Source organism: Sus scrofa, chromosome 10 (genome assembly GCF_000003025.6).
Source record: "Sus scrofa isolate TJ Tabasco breed Duroc chromosome 10, Sscrofa11.1, whole genome shotgun sequence".
Lineage (NCBI taxonomy): Eukaryota > Metazoa > Chordata > Mammalia > Artiodactyla > Suidae > Sus > Sus scrofa.
In genome coordinates, this window is record NC_010452.4 from 21412244 (window position 1) to 21420475 (window position 8232).

Genomic DNA, 8232 nt, shown 5'->3' on the forward strand with positions numbered 1-8232 from the left:
GAGGGTTCTGTTCCAGGCTAGGAATGATCCTAGGAGTCTCTGCTGGGCTCAGCTTGTTAAGGACCTGAAGGAGGTTCTTTCTCACTCAGTAAAATCAGGTTGTTTCTGGAACCAGGTGGGTGTTTTGAATCTGCCCTCCCGGTGGCCGGCGATAATTCCCACGAGGTTCTTGTGCTGCTGGAATAGACCCACCTCTTGACAGTTCTGATTGCAGTTCTTAGGCAGGACAGTACTTCTCTCTCAAACAGGTTTGGTCTTGGGGTGTGTTCCACTTAACTTCGGTGAAAGATAGCGCTCACAGGAGGGTCCACCTTGGCGGATGAAAAGACAGTCGCTCCCAGCGGAAGGCGCGGAGGGAGACAGGTAGTGGCTGGGCATCGTTGCCAGGCTCTGAACTGGGAGCTGTGTGGCCCTTTAGCGTCTTAAAATGTCACACCAGCTGTGTGAGGTAATCAGAACCCCATTTTGCGTTAAAGAAATTCATGTTCAAATACTTTATTTTCTAGAGGTCATACAGCTAAAATGACCCTAGAGGAATCTGGACCCAGCTTGCCTGGGTTGGGGCAGGGTCACCTCTGTTGTGGGGACACCTCCTAAGCTAATAGCATCCCGTGCACAGGACCCGGGTTTCCTTTTGGGGTCTCAAGTGCTTTGTGAATTCCTGCGCACCGCGTTTTCCAGAATGAATATGGCAAGTCGCCCCAGAATGACAGCTGAAGGGTTTGGGAAACAAAACCGACATGGGGGAGTTCCCGTCGTGGCTCAGTGGTTAAGGAATCCGACTGGCATCCATGAGGTTGCGGGTTCCATCCCTGGTCTCGCTCAGTGGGTTAAGGATCTGGCATTGCTGTGAGCTGTGGTGTAGGTTGCAGACACGGCTCAGATCCCGCGTTGCTGTGGCTGTGGTGTAGGCCAGCGGCTACAGCTCCGATTGGACCCCTGGCCTGGGAACCTCCATATGCTGCCAGTGAGGCCCTACAAAGACAAAAAACACCACCACCAACCAAAAAACCCCGACATTGTATCAGGAAACACTTGCACCGCAGATCTACGAGGTTCCATTGGGTTGAAAAGAAGAAACCTCCCCCTTCTCTGGAATTGAAATCAGGACTTTTCCGCAAAGCATCCCTGCCTTCCTAAGGACCAAGGCAAATGAAAGAAAAAAAAACCTAGCCCTCGGGTGGGAATAAACCAGCTCGAAAGGAAAGGACTCAAAGCGGTGACTGGAGGCTGGAAAGGAGATGCTGGAAAGGCGTTCACAGAGAAGACTGAGCGACCAACCGACACCTAGTGTGTACTCCCTTCTTTGAATTGATTTGAAGCCCAAAATATTTAAGTGGCCAATCTCACGTGTTGCTGTAGGGCGGTGGGACATGGCCCGGGGATCATAGGTAAAAGGGCCACCGGAGTGGAAGGAGGAAAGTCTATGGATTTCAGCAGGAGCATCCTTTGGAAAAAAATTTCCAATTGCCTGGACAGGGGCGCTGACACATTACTTAGAGAGGGAAGATGGGAGTGGAGAGAAGGAGACCAGGAAGGAAACCGCTGTACTTAATTTCTTTCCTTTCTTTCTTTCTCTCTCTCTCTCTTCTTTCTTTTTTCTTTCTCTCTCCTTCCTTCCTTCCACACTCTCTCTCTCTGTGTTTTTGCGCTTTGTTTAGGGCCACCCTTGTGGCATATGGAAGCCCCCAAGAGGTTCCCTGAGCCACAACTATCAGCCTACAACACAGCTTAGAAGCAGTTCACAGCAACCCAGGAGCCTTAACCCACGGAGCAAGGCCAGGGATCAAAGGTGCATCCTCATGGATGCTAGTCTGGTGCTTAACCCCCTGAACCACAATGGGAGCTCCTTTTTTTTTTTTTTTTTTTTTTTTAATTTTCTTGACTTACATCAGCCTTGTGACACCCAAGGGCACCATCGAAACTCTCCAGAGCCATCAGAAATGTGCAGAGGTGGCTGGGTGTGGTCGCCCGTGTGATGGTATTTCAGGCTTCCTGTTATCTGAAGAACAAGGAAGTTCGGGGAGTGCATCTGTGTGTGTGTGTGTGGATGTGCGTATGTGAACATGAGCTGGTGTGTGAGCCTGTGTGTGAGTGCTCAAGTGTGTTTCCGGGCCAGCCAGGCATGGCTGGGTGCAGGGCGGCCAGCGGAGGAAGTGCAGTCCGTGGCAGGTCTGTCCACCTTGGAGCCGGCCTTGATGCCCAATGTCACTCTCCATTTCCGCGGGCCTGGGAGTGATTCACTTTAATTACCTGTTGGGTTTTAGGCCCCGGCTTCGGGGCTGACACATCTGGTTTTTATTTTCTCTCCATTACCAAAGCAATATATATTCAATGGGGAAAATTTGGAAAATACAGAAGACAGGGAAAATAAAGCCGGCTCATAATTCTGTCACCCTGCAGTAACTCTTCATGTTTGGTCACACATCCTCCTAATCAATTAGTTTTTGCCCAAATGGGGTGACACGCAGCATTGCTTTGTAACCAAGTTTCCCCATGGACTTTGAGCTCTGTTTTTATGTCATGCATCTGCGGATGTTCTGGAGGCTTCAGCATCTCCCTCGAGGAATTCTCCATCCTTGTGCAGACCCAGTCATTGACTTTAAGATGTGATTTCTCCCAATGAGTCTCTTTCTGACTCTCTGATCCTTCCATAAAATGACTTCTTTGTTATATATTCAAATCCCTTTTTGTGATCCCCTGGTAATGCACTGAACCTCAAAAAAAAAAATCAATTTTATTGTTTCTGTCCTACATGAACATGGCTGGAGAAAAACAAACATCTGAGTTGACTCCTCACCTGTCATTTCTCAAACAAGCCATCCCTTTAATAAATAAAACTTTTTTTTTTTTTTGGTCTTTTGTCTTTAGGGCTGCACCTGCAGCATATGGAGGTTCCCAGGCTAGGGGTCCTAGAGCTTAACCACAGCCCACGGCAACACAGGATCCGAGCCACGTCTGCAACAGCCCATGGCAACACCGGATCCTAACCCACTGAGCAAGGCCAGGGATCTAACCCATGTCCTCATGGATACTAATCAGGTTTGTTAACCACTGAGCCGCGACAGGGACTCCAATAAAATGTTTTTTATTTCTGGATGACTTTCCATGGGATGGATATACCACATTTTATTTGTCCATTCATCTGTTGATGGATATTGGGTTGTTTCTAGATTTTAGCTATTTTGAGTAATAGTTCTATTCACATTTGTGTGCAGGTTTTTGTAAGGGCCCATGTTTTCATTCCTCTTGGGGATATGCCTAGGGGTGGAATTGCTAGGTTGTATGGTAATTCTGTTTAGGGAGCTGCCGGGCTGTTTTCTGAAGTGGCTACATCATTTTCCTATCCTAACAGCAGAGGAAAGGCGTTCTGGTTGCTCCACTTCCTTGTCAACACTTGTTATTATCTGCCTCTTTAATGATGATCATCCTTTTGGATGTGTGTATTTTTCAGATGTTAGCAATATTGAACAACTTTTTACATTAAAAAAAAAATGAAAATAAATAAAACATGCTCCTGCACCATGTCCTCTGCCCAGAAATCTCTTTCCTGAGCTGCATTCTGCAGCTTTATTCTTCCATCCTCAGGAATTCCTCCCCTCAAACGCCATCACTAAACTCAGAGAAAACTCTGTCACTGGCCTCCAAGCTCTTTTTTTTTTTTTTTCAGGGCTGCACCCATGGCATATGGAGGTTCCCAGGCTAGGGTTCTAATCGGAGCTCTAGCCACCAGGCTGCACCACAGCTGTAGCAATGCGGGATCCTTAACCCACTGGGCAAGACCAGGGATCAAACCAGCGTCCTCATGGATACTAGTCAGATTCGTTACCACTGAGCCACGATGGGAACTCCCTGCCTCCAAGCTCTGAGTGGGATGGACTGAGTCATTTGTTTGTTTCTTTTAGCCCGCAGGCTCCTTGAAGATAAGAACCTCCCAGAGTTTTGTCACATAGTTTATGCTCAATCAAGGTCTGAAAATAAAAGAAAATAAATACATGAAAAAAAAAAAACCTACCTTCCTTTTCCAGTCACCAAAGGACTTTTATCTGCACTGTTATATTTGCTTCTTTTTGCCAATCACAGATCATCCTGGTTGGGACAGCATTTTGGCCACCTGACGTACGTTTTGCGCAGATCTTGATCAGGTCACGTGGTCTGCAGGAAAAGGCAGAAGCTTAGCATGACTTTGCTGGACCTGACTTCTCCACTTTGTCACCAGGAAGTCCCTGCAACCGAGGAAACTGTCAGCCCTGGATCCTGTGGGCAGCTGTGTGTAGCTGCTCACATCCTGCCGAAGCAGCACATTTTCTAAATTTGTATAAGTATTGGCTTTTTTTAATTTTTTTTTTGGCAGCACCCGTGGCATAGGGAGGTTCCCAGGCCAGGGATGGAAGCTGAACTGCATCCCCTACACGACAGCAGTGGTAACACCACAACCTTAACCCACTGCACTTGGCCAAGGGTCCAACCTGGACCTCAGCAGCTAGCAGGGACAATGCTAGATCCTTAATCCACTGCACCACAGTGGGAACTCCTGAAATATAATCTTTTAGAATAACCTACCGGGCAATTTACTCTCAATTATTGAACTCTCCCCTCCTCCTCCCTCAAGGAAAAGGCTTCAGATTCATCCCATGGCTTTCTTCCCAGACCCCTCCTCCATTCCCCTGATGTCTACAGAGTGATGTACAAACCCAGTTTGAGAAGCAGCGGCTGTACCACATGGCCTTTCCCGCGTGCAAGTTTGAAGGCAGGACTTAATGGTGGTGTTGTTTGTACGTCAGTGATGGACATGAAAAGCACCAACTCAATTAAGCCACACATATTTCCAAAGCAAATTTGCAGAACAATATCCTAGCCCCAGGGTTATCAGAGATTGATAACATCTGGACATGCTTTTAAAACTGTTTGAAAACCCTTCCTGCCTCCCCCCTGATATATAACCACCCTCGGCTCTCCCCTCATCTGAACAATTAAGGCACCTCCTGGGGATAAATAGGACGTTTATTGCAATATTTGGAGGATATAATGCTCCCTAGAGAGGAAAAAAATTAATAAATGCTTGTACATCTGGAATGAAGAAAAATAAGTAGAGGAGACAAAGGTTCATGTTTCTTGACTTCCAGATACACCTGCTCAAACTTTCAGGGGCCTGGGCCATAATAAAAGGCTAATTTGCAATATGAGAAGTATCAATGCATATTTTGATTGCATTACTGAGGGATTTCCATTTTCTATGGCAGAAAAAGACAGGAAATATTCCTATTATTTATGGCAGATTATTTACGGGGGGTAGAATTCTCAAAAGCCTGGCATTTTGCTCTATAAAATTATCGCCAAATGCAATAATCATACATAAATTCTCTACTTCCTATTGTTACTCATAATGGCCTTTTTGATAAATACTTTCTTCTATCACCAAAAAATAACAAGTCCAAATAAACTTTTGATTTATTTGCTGGAACATCGCATGAAAATGACAAGAATATGGCATGCTTGTGTGGACAGAAAATACCTATATGTGGCGAGAAACCGAGCCCTAAAGACAGAGCTCAGAAGCCATGGACTTGATTTCCCTTCGATGTTTACCTGCGTTTCAATTAATCTTTCATTTCCTTGGACTTTGAGATCTGAAAACTGGATCCCTTCTCTGTGAGAGGCACCTCACACGCTACCAAGTCACAAGTGAGTACAGAACTCTAAAAGGGTAGAAAATGATAAAAATTAAAATGGGTTAACCAAATATTTAAGATTTAATAAACCACCTTTTGGGTCGCTAACCGTTTATGCTGAGGATGGATGCACGGGGCGATTCAAGATTTCAAGCAAGCCTTTTCTCATCAGTATTGTCCTCTCTAGACTCAAACCATATTCTGCAAGTTCTGACTTGGGCTTGCTTTCTTTTCACATCCTGATTTGTGTAGCGCAGTGTACAAATACACAGACTCCAGGGAGGCCAAATGCGTTTGCTCCCTTCCTCTAATATCAGCTCCCTTTGCACCACTCTGCTCCGGGTGGCTGCAAGCCAATTCCTGTGGCAGGGCATTTAAAAACAACTGTGTGTGGCTCCATATTGATTGGCCACGTGAAATTCGGCTCCATAAAGTCTGGAGAATGATGCTGTTACCTGCCTGGCTTCAATGTATCTTTGTTTGCTTCCCCCAGGAAAAACAATTTAATCACCGGCAGTTTACAGCCTTGATTAGAGTGGACTGGGAGGTTCAGTTCTAAAAGCACTGGCAAAACTCAGCCAACAGATTCGTTGTTTTATTTATTTATATTTTATAAAGTCAGCTTTTAATGGTCCAGGGGTGATTGAATCCAGAATTTCATAGTCTTATGCTACGGACCTCTGTTATACCTGGGAGCCCTCCATGGCCCAAGAACTGCTGCCTGTGTCTATAAGATACCAACAGGACCAGGTGGAAAAGGCAACATGCTGGCTGTTTTGTGTATATGACAATGCCGTGTTAATTTTTTAAGCCATCCAACCAGTGTAACACAAACAGGAATCGGACATACATGCAGCCCCGTGAGTGGAAATTTGCTCCGTGGAGTTTGCCAGAGTGAGTGAGTCTTTTTGTACAGATTCTATTGGGAAAAAGAAGTTGTTTGTGTTAACTTGTCAGCTCTACAGCAAAGCAGTATTCATCTCACTTACTTTAGATCCATGTATTACATTTAATTGGAATAAACAGGTTTATGCATGATTATTGTAATATGTGCCACGATACCTGAACTATGATACCTGAAACTAGCCATTTAAAAGTTGTCATTGAGTTTGGGGCTTTTCCTACTACCTTAGGTTATTGGTATTGACATTGGTAGATTTCTCTTACATGCAGGCTGTGGCTGACGGTCTTTTTCTTAGGATGATGATAGAGACAAGGTTTTAATGTGGGGGGACTTCGAAAGACATCAGGATCCTCTGAATTTTATTTTCTCTTTATTCATTTTATTTCCTTAGTTTGACAATTTTTCATCCTAGTCAAAAGAGAGTGGCTATTTCGGATTCAGTGAAAAGCCAATATTCTCATTTGTACCAGGATTTAGGAGCCTGTATGACACCATAATAAAAAAATAAAATACAAGAAAACATGAAATACAGGGACTTTCAAAAACTGACTCCTCAGTCTCCAAGTGTTTCATTTCCCAGCCCTGACTGCCTCTCTCCCTGCACTTCTGTAAATCACCTGAGTTGTCTGGCTTGCTGCCATGGTCTCGTTCCTTCTTTCACACCAGCAGCATCTACATGTTAATACCAGCCCCTGGTACTACTTACATTTTTCTCTCTTTTAAGTGCCTTTTCATATTTTTTTTTTTTAAAGGAGAAAGAAAAAAAGGTTGAAAGAGAGCTAATTAGCTTCTGCCTTTTCTCTTTCTCCCTGCCTCCTGCACCCCCAGGAAAAGACAGGTTCATAGGCCAGGGATCAACATGCATTTTTTAAATCTAAATATGATTTTTTACTTGGAGTTAAGAAAATGCTATCCTTGCCTCATTTAGGATCCAAGGAGGAAAGCTGTTAGGAGTTCTCCCTGAAAATAAAGCCTACTGATTTTTTAAAACATAAGATTAATGAAATTTCCTTTTATCCCTGGTTTAGTAAAAGTGTTTTGAATAGATGTTGAATTTGTACAACTGCCTTTTCTGTAGCTATTGAAATGATCACATAATTTTCCCCTTATTACATTAATATGGTGAATGTCTTTGGTCTTCGAGGGTAAATGCCTATTTGGAATAAGTGCCTGTAGTGATGACTTACTTTTTATTCCTGGTATCAGTTATTTTTAAAAGAAAATTTTCAGGTGACATAGATTTATGCCTCTTTTTTTATTAAAGAGACAACATTTGCATTTGTTAATTTTGCTGTACATTTTTTCCTCATTTCTTTCGACTTTTATATGTATTTCATTTCTTCTCCTTTGGGTTTCATTTGTTCTTGTTCAAGTGTCTTAAAATGGATACTTAGATCAGTAGTAATTCATTATGTTTACTCTTTTCTAATATATTCATCCATGTTATGGATTTTCCTCTAAGCATGGCTTTAGCTACTTCCCAATATTTTGATAGGATATATATATATATATATATATATATATATATATATATATACACATATTTTTTCCTTTTTGGCCGCACCTATGGTAGGTGGAAATTCCCAGGCTAGGGCTCAAACCTGTGTCATAGTAGTGACCCAAGCCACAGGAGTGACAATGTTGGATCCTTGATCC

General features: G+C 43.6%; 1 long non-coding RNA gene across 1 annotated transcript; it reads right to left on the minus strand.

Annotated features, from left to right (window-relative positions):
* Positions 2261–4152, minus strand: LOC110255651. The gene is made up of 2 exons (XR_002336247.1): positions 4016–4152; positions 2261–2717 (listed from the first exon to the last, which is right to left on the minus strand). It is a non-coding gene; the product is annotated as an uncharacterized LOC110255651 (long non-coding RNA).